General features: G+C 43.5%; 1 protein-coding gene across 2 annotated transcripts in view; it reads left to right on the plus strand.

Annotated features, from left to right (window-relative positions):
- The first annotated feature begins 7,102 nt into the window (after positions 1-7,102).
- Positions 7,103-21,637, plus strand: part of ZRANB1 (zinc finger RANBP2-type containing 1) — a 51,041-nt gene continuing 36,506 nt past the window's right edge. The window contains exon 1 of one of the 2 annotated variants that reach the window (XM_054174643.1): positions 7,103-7,121. The gene's annotated coding sequence lies outside the window, so the exon portion shown is untranslated. Of the gene's footprint in view, positions 7,122-21,386; positions 21,526-21,637 lie in introns of those variants that run through there. The other variant, XM_054174642.1, reaches the window with a different exon arrangement.

Here is a 21,637-nt window from a genome sequence, read left to right on the forward strand (position 1 = left end):
ATATTAATGCCACCTGATAATGCTGCCTTGCTACAGAGGAATAGTGTTGTGTTCACCTCCAGCAGAAAAATGCATGAATTCTTGCTTCTCAGCTTTACAGCCACTGAGTTCAGCATTGATGAGTTTTATATGTTTGGGGAGTAGTGATGCCATCCGTGGGGCTCACAGAAACTAGTACTTGGAAAGAGGGAGCTGCCTGACCTAGGCATCAAAAACAGTGTTTGTAAAATGTGGTAAGTGGTGCTGGAGGAATCAGTGTTATGCTCACCCCACAATTCTGTCAATGCCTGGTTTTTTCTGCTGGGAGGAGCATTTTGGAGTGGTTGCAGTGTTTGATAGTAGTTAAAACTGTCATTGTTGAGGATAAGAGAGATGCTGGCCATTGCACAGTGGAATCCAGTCTCTTCTGCCTTGACATTTCTATACAGCAATTAGTTTATGGATTTTAGTCCATTCTTCCCATGGATTTGTGTCTCAAAACCTCACAAATGTCTTACATGTCCCTAAAGGGACTCAGGCTGTTGCTTCCTTTTATAGCTGCATTGTTACTTGTCCTCCCTCACGACTTTCTTCGAGAGTGCATTCAAAGAGCTCTTTGCATTTTCCTGTTTTATTTTGCTTTCCTCTTTGTTTTTAATACTGTTTCACATTTTCATTCATTCTCTCCCTTTTTTCCTTTTCTTCTCTTTGTTCTCTCCCCTGCATTCTTTCGCTGTGACAAACCTGCTGATGCATGCTTAGAGCAGTGGCAGCAGCCATGCTGTGCTCACCATCTGGGACAAACAGATCCTGCAGTCTCCCAGTCTCCAGAACCATACTGATTTGTGGACGCTGGAGAACAGCCACCTCATTATGTCCCAGTTTCCCATTTTACTTCATGTGAGTTGCTTTTCTGTTGGCCATTCAGTACAGGCTCCTTCACTTGCTTAGTGTCTGCCTAGCTGAGCAGAGTTTCTAAGATTTCCTGCTCACATGGCTCAAACCTTTCAGCACGAGGAAAAAATCTTTGCTGTGAGGGTGCTGGAGCCCTGGAGCAGGCTGCCCAGAGAGGCTGTGGAGTCTCATTCTCTGGAGACATTCCAAACCAGTAACAACATGGTGATCCTGGGCAGCCTGTTGTGAGTGACCCTGCTTTAGCAGGGGAGTTGGACTGGATGATCTCCAGAGATCTCTTCCAACCCCCACCATTCTGTGACTCTGGGATTTTAAAGTGATTTAGGACATAACACCTAAGTACATACTTTAGTTATGTTTCTGCATGGCTTTTTCTAGCTTTATTTATGTATTCTCTATCTTTCCTAGATATTTTGTGCCTAAAACAATCACACATCTCCTTGTCACCTCCACTGGAGTGCCTCTTGCAGGCCCAACGAAGAGCCCTGGTGCTTTTGAAGTGGGACAGCCCCATAGCTGAAGAAAAGGAGGAACATGTGGGTGAGTGTTTAGCTATGGAATGTGAACTGCTGCTACCCTCTGGGAGAAGTTTGCTACCTCTTCCTGGATATGCACACACTGAGGTAGAAGGGGCTACTTTTCTCTTTGGCTGCTCTTTCTGTGTTCCTTGTGCCAAAGCTGTTAGTGCCTCAGAGTATGGGATAAACTCTTGCTTGTAGTAAATAAGACCAAAAGGAGAAAAACTTGCTCCACATGCTTCATCTTTTCATAGCACAAAGCCCCTGAGAAGGTCAGAAGAAAACTCCTGACTCTAAAAATATTTTATGAGGGGTGGTTGGTTTGGCTTTTTTTGAGAAACAGCTGAAAACTGAGCCAACAGAACAGGTAGAATCATCAAAGCCATTTTCCCACTGCATGCAGCCATAAGCCTCATGAGCCTCACCCTCAGACCAAGCCTAGTACAAGGGCAGTAACACTCCCATCCTGACTAGAAGCATGTGGTAACCTTCCTTCCATGCCCAGAGGTCAGCTGCAAATATTTGAAGCTTACTCACAGGTCTCAGGGTGGCAGCCTGTAACAACACCCAACAGCTGTGGCAGGGAAGAAGGGATTTGGCCAGGGCATTATGCCTTCCCTGATACCATCCTCATCTGGTTGGGGGGTAGTGATATAGCTATAGTTGAATATTTTTCTGTTTCAAACTAATGTGGGAAAAAGAGCTACAGTATGAGATTTACTGAGAGTAAAGGCTGAGGCTGACTCAGAGAGATGGATAAAACGGCAACAAATCAGCCAACCATGTAAAATATCCTGTTCTCAATAGCTTCAAAAACTCTTCCTTTGGATTTCTGTGCATTTCTATTCCTCACCCTTCACCAGCTCCTTCCTCAAAAACACCGAATAAAGTAATGGCAAAAATAGGATTTGAGGAGCCGGTGTGAGCAGGGAGTCCTGTGTATTCAAAGTTCAGCTGGTGAGAAATAACCATCTGGTGAGCATGTCCATCTCTGCTCCTGGATAAGCTGAGGATGAATTGCCTCATGGGAGCCAGCACTCTGCCTGAGAGCGAGTAGTTACCAGGGTAAAGAGAATTACATAAGAGCAGTACTTATACATCACTAACTAGATGTAATCGTTGCACTTGGGCTGAGGCAATTCTGCTGCAGCACAAAGCCACTTCATGCCAGCCTAAAATAATTTGGTGTTTGTCTTTTTGCTTACCTGAAGCACAGTTTTGCTTCCCTAAGTCCCCCAGCTATCATATGCAACATCTAGAAACATGCTCCTGTGAAATGTCTTGGTGCTTTCTTTCTAATTACAGCTTTTGGTATCATTTTCCTTCAGTTACAAGCAGGGTGAATCAGAACAGAAACATCAGGGAGGGGTAAGGGAAGAAACCTTTTTCCAACAGGGAGCATCAAGAGAGAAGAAGCAGGGCAGCCTCTAAGGCAGTGGGGTGGAAAATGCCTTTGTTTAATAGGAGATAGCAGCAAATTGCAACTTGGTTACTCTTGAAAAAATCCTCAATTAATAAATCCTTTGCAGAAAAGGAAGGGAACTTCCCCACCATCTGCCTTGCTGGCTGCCAGCAAGGCTGGCACTTTGGCGGCACAAAGGGTTCCTGCTTCAGGCAGTCTGTGCTACTGGTTGCTGCACAGGTGCTGGAGGTGCAGCTCCAGGCTGACAAAGAGGAGGAACTAGGTGGGTTTCTTAGCCAGGTTCCACCGATATCTCTGCAAAATTGTGCAGATTTCATCAAATCTGTGACCTCTGACAAGGAAATTTACTATCAGCTCTTTCCTGAGCAGCTCTTGCTCTAGAGGAGCTGGAGAGAAGGAAAAGAGATAGAAGAGATCTAGGATGGCTAAGGAAGGTGGGGAGAAAGCAGCAGGCATGAGAACAGAGATTTATGATGGTTAAGAAAAAAGCAAGCTGGAAGACATACGTGTGCAAATGGTATTTTTAATGTGAATGTGCAGTTTTGCTCTGGGTTTCCTCTGAGTTACTGAGGGCAGTTGCACACCCAATTAATGAAAGCACATCATCTCCAAGGCAAGAGTGGCTTCACAAAGCCAAGTTCCCAAAATAACATATTAAGCTGTCACATGAGCGTGGCTGCTTGAAATTCCTTACTAATGGGTTAAAATTTGTCCTTAAACAGGTGGAATATGGGAAATTAGTACTTGCATACAACTTGTGCTGCCTCTAACAAAGATAGAATTCTTTCTGACATTTAGAAAAGAAAGAAAGATGATCAACTGCCAGACCTATTGAGAACTGGCTTATTAAGGCACATAGATGTTGACTTCTCTCTAAATTAGGAATCTGAAAGCCGTTATTGAATGAAATAGAAATATCAGTGTTCTGAGCTGTCAAAAGGTCACTCCCATTGTGTTTTAGTGTTTAAGTCTAGAACAAATAGCAAACTCCTCCGAGGTAAATCTAGTGGAGGATGACAACAGGTTCTGAGGTAAAGCCAAAGACACGGACTTGGGAATAATGTCACCAGCATCAAAAATGTCCAGTAGTTTGGAGGTGCAGCTGGGATTCACTTTGGAAACAAACAGCTCTGAGATTAATTTTCAAATCCAATGTTACCACACATGGTCACCTTCATGTGTTCACCTTCATGTACTATATAGGTACCTGTTTCACTACTTGGGATGCTGTTGTTTTGCCAGAACAATTGTGCAGATATGAAAATCACTTCATAGATTCATAGAATGGCTTGGGTTGAAAGAGACCTTGAAGATCATCTGTAACAACTTTCCTGGCACTGGCAGGGACTCCTTCCACTGGACCAAGTTGCTTAAGGCCTCATCCAACCTGTCCTTGAATACCTCCAGGTAGGGGGCATTCACGACCTCCCCGGGCTATCTGTTTCTGTGTCTCACCACCCCTCACTGTAAAGAATTTACTGTCTCCAGAGTTCTTCTAATACTTTCTTGTTGTTCAGAATTTTTTTACCTATGCAACAAAAGGCTTTGAAATGAGATGAGTCCAACTTCATCAAAGCTCTTTTCTGTGTTGAGAAAGTACATTACAAGCTCCTGATGTACTGCAGCACACTGTATTGTTTAAAATGGGTTTCTGGGCTCACCAAATGATTTCCTGACAGGTTTCATGGAATCATAGAATTGTTTAGACTGGAAAAGACCTTTAAGAACATTGAGTCCAACCATTAACCCAAAACTACCCAGTCCACTGCTAAACCATGTCCCTCAGCATCAAGGCTACACATCTTTTAAATCCCTCTTGGGATGGTAACCCTACCAATTTCCTGAGCAGACTGTTCCAGGGTGTGACAACCCTTCTGGGGAAAAACTTGTTCCTAATGTCCAACTTACACCTCCTCTAGTGCAACTTGAGACTGTTTTCTCTCATTTTGCCCCTGCTTACTTGGGAAAAGAGACTCACCCCACCTCACTCCAGCCTCATTTCAGGTAGTTGTAGAGGGCCAGGTATTCTCTCAGCCTCTTTTTCTCCAGGCTAAACAACCCCAGTTCCCTCAGCTACCCTTCACAGGTCTTGCTCTCCAGACCCTTCACCAGCTTTCTTACCTTCTTCTTCTTGCTCCTTTGTTGTTCTTAGATTGGAAAATATTCTGTAAGTGATATTCCCCCCATTGTTACGTATTCCTTTCATTTTCACATCTTCTTAGTCAGTGTGGTCTGTAACAATTATTTCCCATCGTTGTACAGTTGTGGCAGCATTTAGGGTTTACCCTGTTTGTTGTTCACTTCCATGACAGCTCTTCCATCACCTTTCCTGGGTGCCAAGGGCAAGGGATGTGTTATCTCTAAGCACAGAAATGGCACAATTCCTTACGATAAGGACTATTTCTTTTACATGACTTATCCAAATGCACCTGGGTCTTCTACATGGGTGTGTGAAAGAAAATACAGTTGTCTGTATCTTTTCTATAGCTAAATATACAGGTTGGGGCCCAACTCGTTCAGTGGAGTCTAAAAGAGAATTCAGTAAATAACTAGTCTGGGAAAGGCAAATCACATTACCTTCCCTCCAACAGTTTTTGATGTTTATAGGGATCTAATTTAATTGCAAACGGAGACAAATTTTTATGTCAGTCTCCACAAGCAATTACATTTTACTTCTCCTGACTCCAGTTCTGGCTGTTTGTCTGCTGGACAAAGGGATTTTCTCCAGTGTGAGGCAATGCTCTGCTTGAACATCTCAAGTGCCTTTCTTTTATGCTGACTGATGGATCCAGCTGGTCAGAAGAGGGTGAGTTTCCCAGTGCAATGCCTAGCCCAAAGCATTAGCTAACAGTACCCTCTATCACCTTGGCTGGAAGAGGGGAATGAAACCATAGAAATAAAAGGTGCTAGAACATTTGAGAAAGCCTGAAATAAAAAGTAGGAGCTGCAGTGGGGGGGAAAAAAGAAAAGAAAAAAGTCAGGTGTTAAATGGTGTAAGGCTCATGAGAGAAGAGCAAGGATGTGGGCAAACACCCTTTTTTTGAGCTGCCAGGAGCAGCTTGAAGAAAGATGCAGACCTGCAATTTTTGAGTAGAAAGCAAAGAAAAAAATGATTGCATAGCTAGCATGAGCACTGAACCCAAGGGCTGGTAGAAAACTTCTTACTGACCTTTCCCCCCCAGGAAGAGCAATGGGCTTTGCACTGCATGGCCCCTACTTGGCTAAAGAATCCTTCAAGCCAAGGTGAACATCCTGAACTCCAATCCCACACACACTTAGGAATAGACAGAATTGACAGAGGAAGGAAATCGCAATCGTTTATTTCTTAGGAGTGCTCAGGGAAGTATTTTGCTGTGGAAGAACTGAAGGAATTAATGGGAATCTGCCACAGGCTGGAGGCAGTACAGCCTGAACACAAGACTTTCCATTGCAGTTTATCACATGCAGCTGTTTTCCATCAGGACAGGGGCAGGATCAGGTGCAACAGAAGTGGCATTTTTGATACTGGCTGGCTGGCGGTGTCCCACTGCAAGGGGTTTCAATGAGGGATTCTATCCATGGAGGGATTTATGTCAGTATGAAGAAACCTTTTCACTGAAAGGCTTATCAAGGACTGGAATAGGCTTCCCAGGAAGGAAGTTGAATCCCCATCCCTGGAGGTGTTCAACAGAGACAGAGGTGTGCTCAAGGATATGATTTAGCACCAGACTTGGTAGAGTTAAGAGAATGGTTCGACTTGATCAAAACGAATCTGTAATTCCATGATGTAATACCTACAATCAGGTATATAAAGCCAGGCAAGTGGTCTCGTTACCACTCCTAATGCAGCCTCTTCCATGACTCCCCACCGCTGCTGACCCCAACGCACCAGTTCGCCTCAGGGAGAGCCCTGGTACGGGAGAGGGGCAGCCGACCCAGGGAGGCCGCTGAGGTGGCCCCGAGAGGACAGGGCGGTGTGTGAGAGAGAGGCCGCATTGGGAGTAGCGGGGACTGAGAGGGAGGCCGGAATACAGCAGGCAGGAACGGGACAGGACTCCTCGCGCAGCGCTGACGCTCCCCGGGCCGGCCGCTGAACAAACCCCACCAGCCCCGGCGTAGCGGGGATGACATCATCCATTCTGTTCAAAGAGGCGTGCGCCCATTGGCGGAGGGGAAGGCACGGGCTCCGCCAATGGGCGCCGCGCAGGACGGCAGGTCGGGCTGACGTGCGGGCTGCTGGCCGTATGGGGGTTTATTTTGCTTTGGGCCGCTCCAGTCGCCGCCATTAGAGGAGCCCGGGGAGCGGGGTGAGAGGCTCCCCCCTCCCCCCCTCCCCCCTCCGTGTTGAGTGGGAGCGCCCGTGCCCGCGGCTGCCCGCCGTCTTGGGAGAGACCATGTCGTGAGTGGGGAGAGGACGCCGCAAGCCAGCGGGCCGAGGGGGGGGGGGGGGGGGGTACGGCGGCGGCGCGGGGCGCAGGCGGCTACCAGTGGCGAGTGTGTGTTGCCTGAGGGACGGCTCCCGGCGGCGGCGGCGGCGGCGGCGGCGAGGTAAAGTCCTCTTCCTGGGCGGCGCTGGGTAGGGGGGGGGGGGGGACTGCCCGACGGCGGGGGTGAGCCGAGCCAGCCGCTGCTGGCTCCGCGACCTGCTGGGATTCGCCCACCGGCGGGGCGACACGGCTGATGGGCGGTGTGAGCAGTCAGCTTCACTAGGACCCCACCGGGGTCGGCTCGGGGTCACCGTCCCGTGTGGAGAGGGTTGGGGGGGTTGCTTCGGCGGTAAGCGCAGCTTGCTCGGCTGCCGGGGCATACGGCGTTTTTGCCCACCGTCCCGGCAGCGCCGTGAGTGTACCACCGCGTTCGGAAGGTTGTGATACAGCAGCGAAAGGCTCGCTACAAAGGCAGGAAACTGAATTTTTTTCTTTTGTGGCTGCTTTTCCAAATGCTGGGCTGCAGTACCTCGATGTGCTGGGGTGAGATCATGCCTTTGCTGCCTCCCACTTCTTTCTTCCCACTCCTTGTTTTTCTTTTTTGGATATGCCTGTTTTGGTCTGTGTGCTGTGGTGGAATAACTGATGGGAGCTACCTGCTTGTAGCTGTGAAATTTGGTTGGCAGAACTTCCATGATACTGCCTGTAGTACAATGTCTCGCCTTGGCGATGCTTCCCACGCTGTATTTTATTTCTGATAAGTATTTCAAAATCGAGCTTGTTTTTGTAAACCGAAGTATAATAACAAATGGGGAAAGTTCGATTGAGGAGTGAGACAAAGCTTGGTAACCCACGCTTCCAGTGCCTTTCTGGCTCTACCCTCGCAGTCCCACACTGCGGCAGCTTCCAGCCGGAATAAGGTAAACTTCCCTGCAGAGGTCACGGATGTGCCTGCGAGAGTCCTTCCTTCGGAGTGACAGCAACCATTCCTTCCAGCCTTCAGCCCACATCTCGAGCACTCTGTCCTCACAGTAGTCGCCGCTCTCTCCAGAGCAGCGGGTGGGAGAAGTGATGGGAGAGATTAAATCTCCTGCATGGCAAGCACAGCGCTGCTGCTGAGAACTTCTTGTTGCCATAGCGGCTTTCAGTGATTACAACAATGACAACTTTTTCTAGAATTCTTGAGAGTTGGTGTAGTAAACAAGTGGTATTTGACTGGCTTTGTGCTGTTCTTGAATAGTCTCTGCTCACTAGTTACCTACTGTGTCATAAGTGGTGGAACTGGCATGTGACTTTAAAATGTTGATACGTTGGTGCGAAAACTGAAACGTGAAATGTTCTATGTCATGCCTTAACTCTCTCTAACACTACTGTGTTCAAGCTCATGCTGATGTGAGCAGAACGTAGTAACAGTAGTTCAGGAGAGATTTGTTGCACTTTTCCTTCTCATACAAAATGTTGTCTTTGGGGACTGTAAGAGATTCCCTCCCCCTTTCTTGTGTTTTCAGTGTTTTGGTTTCCCCCCTCCCCTTTTTGAGTAATTACTCAGAGTGAAGGAAACGCATAAGCAGCAGAAGGTCTTCTGGAAAACTTACTTGCCTCCTTCCAAAGGCCAAGTTGAGTTGGTGTCTCAGCATGTGTAGTCTAGCATGTCATATGTAGGAGATCGCTTCAGATCTGTCATAGCATTAAAAGAGAATAATGCTTTTGGATGTGTTGCATTCTGTAGGAATTGAGAAAATCCTAATTATGTTGAGTAATTCTCTCGAAGAAAAATTACTACCTTTTCTTTATGCTGCTTAAGTAAGGACAGACAGATGGGGATGACCGCTGAGGCCGTAATTTGTTATTGTAGAGTCGTAGCCATTAGGATTTTCTCAGAAGTGTAACTAAAAATATTAATTTAATTGGAATGCTGAGTGGCATAAAAGCATCAATGGGATTCATCACAGAAGCATGGCGTAAAGTGGGGACTAGTTAAAATGCAGAGTTGTCTAAGGGAACATCTTCAGCTTTGTGTATGGTCACTCCGACTGTACATCATTTGATATGTAAATTCTTTGGGGACAGGAAATCCCATCCCTCTTTGGTGTTCTTCGCAGGATGGGTCTGTAAGTAAGTCAGAAGTGTAAGTAGAAAATGCTTTAGTGATTGGCTGGGAGATTATTTTTGATACAGTCAACTAAAAAAGGCAAATGTTCTCTCAGGCACTTCAATGTGAGATTTACTGGCTCCTTCATGTGGTATCAGTGTTTCTCTTTCCGCCTTCTCTTTGCCGTATCAATTTTGCACCAGTTTGGGATTGTGTGGAATTTTAGGCCAATACATTATCGTGATGGGCCATCTACTAATTCCAGGAGAGCACACAAACTGCTGATGCCACTTCTGTTAGTAATCTCATGCCCCTTTGTGCCCCCAAAATTTTAAGACTGGGCTACTTTGAGCTGTTCAAAATGTATGGCAAGAAGTGTTCCTCATTTTAACTGCATGAATTATGATTTATGGTCTCCGGGTACTGAAATGGAGCTAAACTTTAGTTTGGCAGCTGAAGATGGCTGGCTTGTTTGTGACAGAGTCCTTATTTTTTAAAATTTTTTATTTTTTTTGGTAGTACTACATCCAAAGAGGGAAGTGAGGCAAAGTTGAAGAGAGTCTTTTTTCAGCATAGTTGATAAAGAGCTTACCACTTCACTTGTCAAATGGTATAGCATGGTAAAATCACTTAAATAACAGACAATTATGTCTTTGTTAATGCCAATTGAATGGAATTTACTGTACTGTAAAAAGAAAATGTCTGTCTTCTAATTAAGGTCTCAAACATCAGGAATTCAGATAACCTTCTTGGCGCTTACTCACTTGCCTAGCTGATGTTGGTTTAACTTGCACAGAATCAGACTGATTTTGTTTCTGAGTTCATTTTTGTATCATCATTTGCTGCAGCACAGCTTCTCATACGTATGTAGCTGGTTCTTTTGGAACTTTCCTGAGATACAAGATTAAGAAAAGGACTTAGCTCTTTAGTGTCTTAACAGTTAACATACTTTAAAAGAACAACTGTACTACTTAAACATCAGTTCTGAGAATATGCCAGACTGTATATTTTCTTCCTCTGTCCTGTGAGCAGGTTTTCAGAAGCTCAACTGGAGTTGTATCTGTTTGTCATTTTTCAAAGCACCTTTTTTCCCTGCTCTTTGCTGCTGTCCCATTTATGTGAAAAGTGATTTTTGGTGAAGACAGAGGCATGGTGTGCAGGGAGCAGAGCAGGGAATGAGTGCAGTGGTGTTTGAAGAAGGAACTGCCTTCAGGAAGGGCCTGGTATGGAGACCTTGATTCAAAAAGCTGAGGGAAGGGTAGATTACAGGGCTTTTTTTGTAAGGGACATGGGAGAAACGGGAAAGAGTGATGGTTGCTGGAATGTGCAGAGTGTCTTGCCTGTGAAGCAGCAAGTTTTCAGGCCTTTTGCATCTTTGGCAATTTGCCCTTTGGTTATTTGAATTTCTCCTGATATAATCTGTTCTGCCTGTTCTTTAAACAAAGATACTATTGCATAATTACTATTTTATTATTATTTCTAATAAGGTGGCTTTTTTTTTTCTTTCTCCCTGACAATGGCTGCTAGCTTTGCTTGTGTTCACGTGCCTTTTAAGTTAACTGGATTTAGTACTGCTAAGGCAAATACTTCTAGGACATGGACAGAATTTACATCTCTCTTTAAGGCTGAGTTCAGAATTGAGCTGAAAATACTTGAAGTGCTGAGAGCTAAGTACAAAAGGAATACCAGGCTGCTGTCCAGGGGATGGGGGAACTGGAAGAATGGACCTGTGTCTATTTTGGTAGGTGTAAATAGGACTAAAACTGTCAGTTGTGAGCAGGGAGGCTACAGTCTTTATTTGGTTTTTTTTTTTCCTTTTCTTTTTTTCTTTCTCCTCTTCTCCTTCCTCCCACTGTGCTGGAAGCCACTACTTGGTGGTGTTTTGTTTGGGTTACCTTTGCCATTATTTTTGTAAACAAATATGAAGGTTTAAAAATCCTCCATGTGATACTTTGACTTGATTTAGCACCTAGTCTTGAGTAAGTGTTTTTAATGAAATGGAAAAAGGAGTGGAGGCATTTTGAACTTGAAGTTTTGTTGGCATTCTTTTGTCTTGTGGATATTTGGGACTTAGCTTTCCCAAGCTTTTCCAGCTCTGGCACTCCCAGCACAAGGACATGGAATGGTAAAGAGTGGGTCTGGAGGCAGCCACTAACATGATCAGAGGGCTGGAGTACTTCTCCTAAGAGCAAAAGCTGAGAAGAGAGTTCAGATTGTTCAGCCTGGAGAAGAAAAGGCTCCAGAGAGACCTTGGAGCAGCTTTCCAGTATTTGAAGGGAGTTACAGGAGAGCTGGAGAGGGACTTTGTAAAAAGGCATGGAGTGACAGGATGAGGGGTAATGACTTCCAACTGGAAGAAGCTGGATTTGGATGAGACGTTAGGAGGAAATTCTTCCTGTTGTGCATGCTGAGGCACAGGAACAGGTTGTTCAGAGAGGTTGTGGAAGCTTCAGTCCTGGAAGTGTTCAAAATCCAGTTGGATGGGGCCTTCAGCAACCTGTTTGTGCTCACGGCGAAGGATTGAATCTAGATAATCTGTAAGGTCCTTTCCAAACCATTCCATGATTTGGTGATGGAGAAAATTGTCAAAACCACAATTTACATGATTCTGGACAAAAAAACTCAACAACAAAATTGAGTGGTCTGGTTTGTTTTCTACAGATGAGAATTGTTGTGATCAAGTAAAAGAAAACCAACGGTTACAAATGTCATGAATGTGGATAATTGTAGAAAAAATAGGGAGTGTGCTTTGTGAAGTTGATTGTCAGTTTGAGACAGTCCTGTTGCTTGTGGCTGTAAAGACTGTAAGTGCACTGTGTCAGAGTTGACTTGTACTTCTTTCAGCCTAATGGGCTTGAAAGTGTTTCTGCTGTCTCCATTCATCTTCCAGGATCTAAGCAGGGATTCAGTTGAGACAGCTGGCATATTTATTAGCTGCTGCTGCCTGAATACTCCCCTGAAAAAGCTTCAACCCACTGGGCTGAGTCTTAAGTCTTCTGCAGTTCCAAGAAGTGTTCAGTCTACACTTACATTTTCATGCTCCTTTCTTTTTCAGTTTGTAAGTCAGAAGTACTTTGTACTCGGTGTCTTAATGATATCTGATTGTCACTTAGGTCGTTCATGGACTGGCCTGTGGGTTTAGACTTTGGCTACCAAGGCTTCCTCTTACCCTAGCTGATCCTGCTTTGGCAAGGGGGTTGGACCTGATGATCTCTGGAGGTCCCTTTCAACCTCTAATGTACTGTCATACTGTTTCCTTCTTCACTTACTGCAAGCTTGAGAAGCTAAACTTACTATCTTCCTGAAGGGGTTGGGAGGGTCTGCTGGACTATTTACATTTTTCTTGACCTTCACATTGCTGTTTATCTTGGCAGAGATAAAAATAATTGTCACCTCATGATTTTGAAATGGTTTATTTAAAGAAGGTCGTTCAGTGTTGTCTGGAGCAGAAAGTTATTCCCAATGCCCCAAAAGCAGAAGGTTTCCTGTTTTAGAACTGTTACTCTGAAACTTTCTAGCAGCTCAGATCACCTTGCAGGGATTAACTTGGAGTTGTTGTAATTTTCTTGGCTCATAAAACATATCCTAATCATAAGGTTAAAAGCCCCCAAAATTATTTAAAAAGAGAAGAGCTGGTGTTACTCCTATGGAAGAGTTTGAGTTTGTTTTGCCTGTGGTATTTGACACTAGTTCTTTGCACCATATTAAGCATTTGTGTGTGCTGTGAGAATTGCATTTTTACTACTTTCTCTTCTTTTTTTCCTCCCTTCTCCCCTCCCCCCCCCCCCCTTTTTTTTTTTTTCTTGATACTGTTCATCCAGCTCTCCTTAAGATAGTGGTTAGATGGCAGTGAGTGTCCCTTGTATGGCTTAGCTGAACTAAAACTAGTCTTAACTATGGCCTAGTTGCATATGTGTATTCCAAAGGCAGTCCTTAACTGTATCTGAAAGTGGCTTGCCATTATTAGGAGCAAACTACACGATCCTTGATGCTGAGTGTGTGTTTCCTTGTTTCATTTGAAGGCAGGTGTTTTTTCTCCACCAAATGGTGACTATGTCTGCATGTAGCCATGATCCGATTTATTGTCAGCAAGCATTGAGGAGGTCCAGAGGATAATTGCTAGTGCTCAGTGTCAAATGTACAAGTTCTAATATCATGTTCCTTGGTTGTTGGACAGGTTTAAGTGTTTCTAAGTTTTGATGTCAGACTCCACAGTGTGTTTTCATTCAGGGCATGACATCTGGTTTTCCTCATCTTGTGTGAGGATGGCTGAGATCTAAACAAAAATGAGTGTGGTGTTTTGGGGCATGTAGTCTAAACACAGGTAAACTGTTTCTTTGTGTTTGACCTCACTTTTCATGAAGAATCTTCTTGTTCAACCTCTGTACTCTTAATAACAAAGTTTTAACAATTCTTCTGTGTTAAGTATGTTAGTTACACTGTTGTCCATCTTACCTTGAGCTGAAATTCATATGACTGGTCATGATGATCAGATCCATTAAAAGCTTCTGGCTGTATTTATGTGAATGTCCTATCATAGCTCATTATTTTGAGTTGCTTTGTGTGGGTTTTGATTAGTGTTGTGTGGGAGATGCTGTGCATTATGTAACTGTTGATCTGCTTACTCTGATTTTCCTAAATGGTATTGGTTTCTAAGTAAGCAGTTGTATTTAGTTCATCCTAATGGACTCTCATCTGCAGAGTTTTCCACTTTTAATGAACCTTAGAATAAAACAAAAAACCTTGCAAAATGTAGCTTTCTCCTGAAATAAGAACAAGGACTGAACTGCAAGCTGCTGCTATTGCTTTTTATAGGTTGTTTTTAGCAGTTAAGGTTTTCCTAGGTTTTAGTCACAGATTCAGTGGAGCTGTATGTAGTTTGACCCATTTGAGATGAGTAATAAATAAAATGGAAACTTTTACTTTGCAAGTTACACAGCAGGACTAGCTGTAGTGGTTAAGGGCACAAAAATGCTTTAAAGGCTAAACATTAAAAAAAGAGGCAGCAGAAAGAGTGAAGGTTTCGTAGTGTCAAATGCCTCGTCAGTTCAGTGCCGAGTTTTCAGCTTTTGCAGAAGAGTCTAGTTAGGTCTACATCTTAACCTGAAGTTCACTGTAAATTCTTGTATTTTGGATGTCTCCTAAGATCTGTAGTCTCCCAGATGTTTTCCAGCTGTGTGGAGCATTTGCAGAATTAGGCATATTCTCGCATTAAAACTGCACGTAAATTCTCTTGCTTATGAGAGGTCAGGCTGTAAGGTTTAGCTGAAATGATTGCAGTTGCATTGGAACTTTGAATAGACTATTGAAAAGAAACCTAAGGCAAAATCAGGGTACTTTTTCTGAGCACCATAGATATTTAACGAAGCGGCCCTAAGATGCTTTGTGATGAGATACAAAGCCATAAATCAAAGTGTAAGCGGTATTTATTAATACATGTAAATGAAGTCCATCAAAATTAACTTGGTGAAGTTTTCAATGGGTACTACAAAGTTGCTCAGATTTTTGTTGTTGTTTAAGAGGAGTCTGAGGGATAGGATGAGAGGAAATGGCTTCAAGTTGCACTGGGGAGGTTTAGGTTGGTCATAAGAAGAAACTTCTTTACTGCAAGGTTCTCAAACACTGGGACAGGCACCCAGGGGCGTGTTTGAAGCTCCATCCCTGGGGATCTTTAAAAGACACAGAGGTGTGGTGCTTTTGTAATGGGCTTTTCCAACCAAAATGCTTCTGTGATTCTAAGTGTGTTTATTGCAGCTCGTTTCTTTGTGAAAATTCAGGTCTTCTGGGGTTTAACTAATCAGCCACTGGATGGAAAGTACGTAATCAAGGAGGGAGTTGTAATGCAGTTGTAGGTAATGAGGACAAATCTGTAGTACGCAGTATTCGTTGACAGCCTAAACTGTCAAAACTGAGTGAAAATGTTTAAACTCCTTTAACATAAGAATGGTAAATATTTACCAAGTTATAACTAAAATATTTTCAATGTCTCTTTTCTCATGCACTATTAATGTTACTGTTTGTGGATTGTGTTGTGACTTACCTAGCGATGGTTTGCTCGGTAATAGAATGGAGGCTTGTGCCAGTCTGAACTTGATGTCTTCCAGGATTTGAGGGGGCCCTACAGAACTGTTGGAGGAGGACTTTGTACAAAGGCATGTAGTGACAGGATGAGGGGTATGGCTTCAAACTGAAACAAGATGGATTCATATTAGATATTAGGAGGAAGGTTTTCCTCATGAGGGTGGTGAGGCGTTGGAACAGGTTGCCCAAAGAGGTTGTGAAGGCTCCAATCCTGGAAGTGTTCAAGGCCAGGCTGGTTTGAGCAGCCTAGTGTAGTAAGTTGTCTCTGCCTATGATGGGTGGATGGAGCTAGATAATCTTTAAGGTCTCTGCCAACCCAAACCATTGTATTATTTTATGCTGCCTTTAAAACAGCCACATTCTTCCTGTGGTTCATGTTACTGGGAGCAAAGGAGCACCTCTACAGCTCAGATGATCCTTGTGTGTTTTGAGAGAATGTTCTTAGTGGGATGAAGATGGGAAGGAAAATGTAGTCTCTGTCTTCCAACATAGTTCTTTGTATGTTTGTAACAATTTCTGCCTTCTGTAGTGATAACTGCAGTCTGAGTCCAGTTCCTGCTGTCTGTACTGGAAAGAGCCAGCTAATATTCTTCAAAGATAAAAATTTGGTAAGCAAAAACTCCCACCTGAGAGAGCAGCTTGCAGAAAGCGATTTCAGTGCTCTGTTCGTGGGATGGCAGAGGATTTTCTCCCTTCTGCTGATCTGTTTGGGACAGTGTCTTTTCATTTTTGAAGAATTGTACAACCAACCAAGGCAAATTACTCTTGTTAAATTCTGTATTTCAGTGTATTCAAGCTAATACAGAAACTGCTTTTACAATAGTGACTTTGCAGTAATCTTCCTGTTCTTTATTCTATTGCCATTACTGTAAAACTCCCAGATTCAGCACCGATGATCTGATTTGGTTGTCCAATTGACAAGGTCAGTGTTCTTAAGGAAAACAAAATGCAGCAACAAAACCTGACAAACCAACCCTGAAAACAAACAAAGCAACAACAAACCCCCCTGACAAAACAACACCCAAAAAACTAAATTGAAGAGATAAGAAAGCTTATTGTTATTTCCCTTTAAACTATAGAAGTATGGGTTCAAGTTTAATGCTTCTAACATACTGATCTGTTGAGGCTTATGCTGAGTTCTTGAGTCAGGTGAGATTAGCAAATAGTTGAAGGTGGAGTAAGTAAGTTTAAGAGGAAAAAAATGTCACTAAAATTGCACCTTGGCAAATGAGGCAAGGCAAATTTCCTGTGCAAGATCGATTTCTTGATACTTGGTAAATCTGATAAATTTCAGATAGGTTATTTAAAAATGTAAGTTGTCTTTGTGGAAGTGTGATAGTTCCCAAGGATTCTTGAACCCAGTTGTTATCTTCTAGACTTTCCTATTGGCTATATTTAAAAATTGGCCAAATTATTGTTGTGGTACAGCTTATGTGAGCTTTAAGAGCATCCCCTGGTTAGAGACAGCAACAGGGTGTTTATGAAGATATTTGTTTGGAAGAAGTGAAATCAAGCCATTGCTTTGTTCCCTATGGTGAGCAGCTGACTCAAATTCATCTTGGAATTATAGAAAGTTTAGGCTGGAAAAGATTCCTAAGATCATTGAGTCCAACCATCAACCTCATAGTACCCTGTCTGCTGCTAAACCACATCCCTCAGCACTGCCTCTGCATGTCTTCTAAATCCCTGCAAGGAAGGTGACTCCACCACTGCCCTGGGCAGCCTATTCCAGGGCTTGACAGCCCTTCTGGGGAAGAAATTTTTTCCTAATATTCAACCCAAACCTCCCCTGGTACAACTTGAGGCTGTTTTTTCCTTTTATTACTTGCTACTTGGGAGAAGAGACCAATCCTTACCTTGCTCCACCCTCCTTTCAGGGAGTTGTAGGGAGCCAGAAGGTGTCCCCTGAGCCTCCTTTTCTCCAGGCTAAACAACCCCAGTTCCCTCAGCTGTTCCTCACAAGATATGTTCTCCAGACCCTTCACCAGCTTCATTGCCCTTCTCTGGACATGCTCGAGCACCTCAATGTCCTTCTTGGAGTGAGTAGCTCAAACCCCAGTATTTGAGGTGTGGCTTCACAAGTGCTGAGTACAGCAGGGGGCAGTGCCTGGTCCTGCTGGCCACACTTGCTGGTAGAGGACAGGATGCCCTTCTTGTGGATCTTCACAAAACGTTCTGCACTTTCACAGAACAAAAGCAGCCACAACTGTCTGAATTCAGATGAGTGCATGTTTTATAACCATTTAAGGGGATTATCCAGATGTGTGATTCCCCCCCCCCCCCCGGTTTTCCTTTTACAGCCTTAATTTGAAAGCATAATTGCGTGCAAATGAACGACAGTTTTCTAAGAAATATGCTGGTTTTTCTGTGTAATTGGAAGAGTACTTAAGGTAGAGGTGAACAAGGGGGAACCCTTCAGAAAATACTATGTGGGGTTAATCACAGGCTCTTTCTCTTAAAAAGCTCTTTGTCCATTGTGTAAATACAAACTCCACGGCAGTGTTATCCAGCTGTTAGTGAGCAATTCCAGCCGTCAGCTTGAGCCCCTTTCTTGGTAAATGTACTTTTAAATACAATTTCATAATGCATAAAGAATACAGTAGGTGAAAGTGCTGCTGTTTGATCTTCTGCTCTGACTTTGTCTTGTTCCTCTCTGCTGCCTTTTGTAGTTGGATGTGTGAAAAGTGCTTTTTCTACACTTGTGAGCTCTTAATAGATTCTGTGTTTGCTTATGGAGACTTTCTCTAAGAATGGGGTGCTTCTGCCTATTTTGTTCTTCTGAAATGACTTTTCAGTCATGTACAATGAAAATAAAAGCATCCTGCCTTTCTATTTGGAGCAGGCTTAAGAGGAAAGGACAGTGGATCCTGCCTTGGAAGTCTTGTTGGAGGCTTAAGTTGAGAACTAAGTTCCCTTTTCCCTCTAAATCCAGAAGCAGTTAGCTTTGTTCAAAAATCCCTACACATGAGCAAACCAAGGTGGGAACACTGATTTGATCAGCATAATTACATAAGGTTTCTGCCAGCATGGATGCTAGCAACATCCCAGTACAAAATATGTAGTGTAGACTGGTCTAAATCAGCATCTGGCTTACTGATGGGCAAGGGCTTGATTATTTAATGAAATGGAGCTTCGTAGTGTTCCTTGTGTGAGCCAAAGGAACAGAGTGAATAATTAAATTGAGGGGACTATAATATATCCTGTCAAAAATATTATTTGAGGACTTCATAGTTTCTTTCCACTTTCTGTTTGTCATTTTGTCTTTTCCTATGCACCTAGAAAGAAGAATCATAGAATCATTTTGGTTGGGAAAGACCTTTAAGACTATCAAGTAAGAAGTGACAGGATGAGAGGAAACGGCCTTAAGCTGTGCCAGGGTAGGTTTATGTTGGATATTAGGAAACATTTCTTTACTGAAAGAGTGGTTCAGGCATTGGAACAGGCTGCCCTGGGAGATGGTGGACTCAGCAAATCTGTAGGTGCTAAAATGTTTCATAGATGTGACACTTTGGGACTTGGCTCATGGGTCATGATGGTGTTGGGTTGATAGCTGGATTTGATGATCTTAGATCTGTCTTGTCCAACCTTAAGGATTCTATGATTATCTAAAAGTTCCAAGTCTAGTGTCAAACCATGTCCCTCAGCACTGCATTTCTGCCTGTTTTAAACACCTCCCAGGGCAGCCTGTTCCTGTGTTTGAGAACCCTGAAAGTGAAGATGTTTCTTCAGATCTCCAACCTAAATCTCTCCTGATACAACTTCAGGCCGTTTCCTCTCATCCTATCACTTGTTACTAGGGAGGAGAGACTGACCTCCACCTCACTCCAGCCTCCTTTCAGGGAGTTGTAGAGAGCCAGAAGGGCTGCCCTCAACTTCTTTTTTTTCCAGCCTAACTGAGGGAACCCCAGTTCCCTCAGCTCCTCCTCTCAGGACCTGTTCTCCAGACCCTTTACCGCTTTTCTCTGGACCTGCTCCATGACCTCCATGTCTGTCTTGTAGTGAGGGGTCCAAATTCTGAGGAATACTTTTTTTTTTAAGTTGAAATAAAGCAAAAGAAAAATTTGTGACCCTTGTAGGTGGCCTTTTCTGACTGACTTTATATAGTAAAAAGGTAATCTGATAATGTTCTGATTTATCAGATTTTAATATAGTCTCCTCTTCATTGTACTCAGTTATGCTGTTAGTCTGCCCAGAAGGTACTCAGCACATTTTATGAACTTGCTTGGAGTTTTGTGGGTTTTAACTTCTTGCCTGCTCATGCTTTTTGGGCACTCAGGCATGCACCTGCACTCCAGTCACTGTTGTGCTATTTCTGTGAGAGAAGGTACTATATGATTCATCTCCTCTGTGGAGAACCTAAAATAGCAAAATAGCTTGAAGATGGAATGCCAAGGAAATAATAATGATAAAAAAATGTAACTAGCTTCAAACTACTTAGTGGCTGGCTGATGAGCCTGTATTGCCAGTAGATCAGAGGGTTCCGGTGTCCCTTGGGTGGAGGGCAGCTGAGGGTCAGACCAAGACCTAAATGCCAGAAAACCCTGATACTTGGAAGCACTGAATTTCCTCCTCTAGCTGTGCTGTAGTGGGTGTTGGCAGAGCTATCACAGGAGAGAACTTGCATTACTCCATTGAGCCTTTTAATATTCTTTACTTCATAATAACCTGAGGCCTCATGTTGGGAGGTAGTGAGCTCATGTCTTGTAGGCTTTCAAAGCTGCAGATGCTCAGCCTCTTTAAGAGTTATGTCTGAAAGCATCTAGCTTTTCAAGGGGCACCAAGAGTAATTGCAGCGAAACCCCTAATCTGATGATATATGTGAAAGCTTTTCTGTAGCACAGTGTGTACTCAGTATCTCAGTATTTGCTTAGATTGCTTTTGCCATCAGCTGCTTCCCAACTTGAGCAGCAATTCCCACTCTTAGTGTCAGTAAAGCAGGTGATACTTTGTTTCTTGCCCCCTCGCAAATGTGGGTTGGGATTTGTTTACTGGGTTCAAGTATTTACAAACTAGGGCAGGTAAGAGACCATTTGAGTTACAGATCCCTTTTGGGGCTCTGTCAGCCATTGTATACAGCTCTGGCTTTTGATTGAAAGCATTAGGTACTCAAAACAGGTAGGAATTATTCCCAAGCTTGTATTGGGATAGCCACTTTGTGGTTGTCCACGGCAGTGCAAATGAAACTGCTCGTGGTTCTGTTGGTGGCAGGTGGCAAGTGCAGGGACACTGTGCTGCTTCCTTCTCTTTCCTGAAAACCATGTTCAACTGCCTTCTGTTCCGTACTAGGAAATGTTCATGTCTCAGAAAACTCTCCAGAGCAAATAAGATTATTAAGAACTGTTAAAGTAATTAAATAACTTATTTGGGGAGTTGGGGGGAAAATCCCTTGACCAAGTGCAATAGATAAATCCAGCACATAGTGTGCTCATATAGGAGGTGTTTTGGCAAAGCTTTAGCTTATGGAGTAGAAAATCTGTTTTTCCTCCAAGTTCCTGAAAAATCTTCTTCACTTTTATTAAAATCAGTTTGATTTTGTATTCTTGTGTGTGTGTATACACACACATACCCCTTTTTTACTCATTTTGTTACAGAGTTGAGGAGCTGAGTATAATTTTGATCCTTTTTTTTCCATTATACATGGACATTTGGGAGGAATGGTGGAGGGGAAGCAGTAGGAAGTCTGACTGCCTTCTCAGCACATTCCTTAGACTGACACAGTTTTAGACCATTATGGGTGGGAGTGAAGAGCTCTGCAGGCTGTTCAAGCAAGTAACATTAGAACCTGAACTTCATGAGAAAGCATTCTGTATTCCTGGTTGCTCATCTGCTTTCTTGTAGCATAAATATGGATTGCTGCTGAAAAGGATAGTCCTGTCCTCTCCTCTGTCCTGGCCATGTGATAGCCCCTCATTCATGCAGCCACCTGATCTGGTGAATAGATCTGCTGGAAAAAACCTATGCTGCCTGCTGGAGTCCACGGAAAGGAGCTAGCAGCAATAAGGGTGACAAATTTAAGTGACTGTCTAGCTGTTCCTTGGTAGAATGAGGTGTGTGAAGGTATTTCAGTGAAGAATGTACTAAGCCATAAAAGATTTCCTGTCCGGAGACCAGGTATAAACTACTTTTGAGTTTTATGTCTCTAGTTTTGAACTGAATCCTGTTGTGTAACAGAATTCTGAGTTGTTGTTTTCTAGACTCTGGGTGTGTTGGTAAGCCAAGAGGG

Source organism: Dryobates pubescens, chromosome 30 (genome assembly GCF_014839835.1).
Source record: "Dryobates pubescens isolate bDryPub1 chromosome 30, bDryPub1.pri, whole genome shotgun sequence".
Classification (NCBI taxonomy): Eukaryota; Metazoa; Chordata; class Aves; order Piciformes; family Picidae; genus Dryobates; species Dryobates pubescens.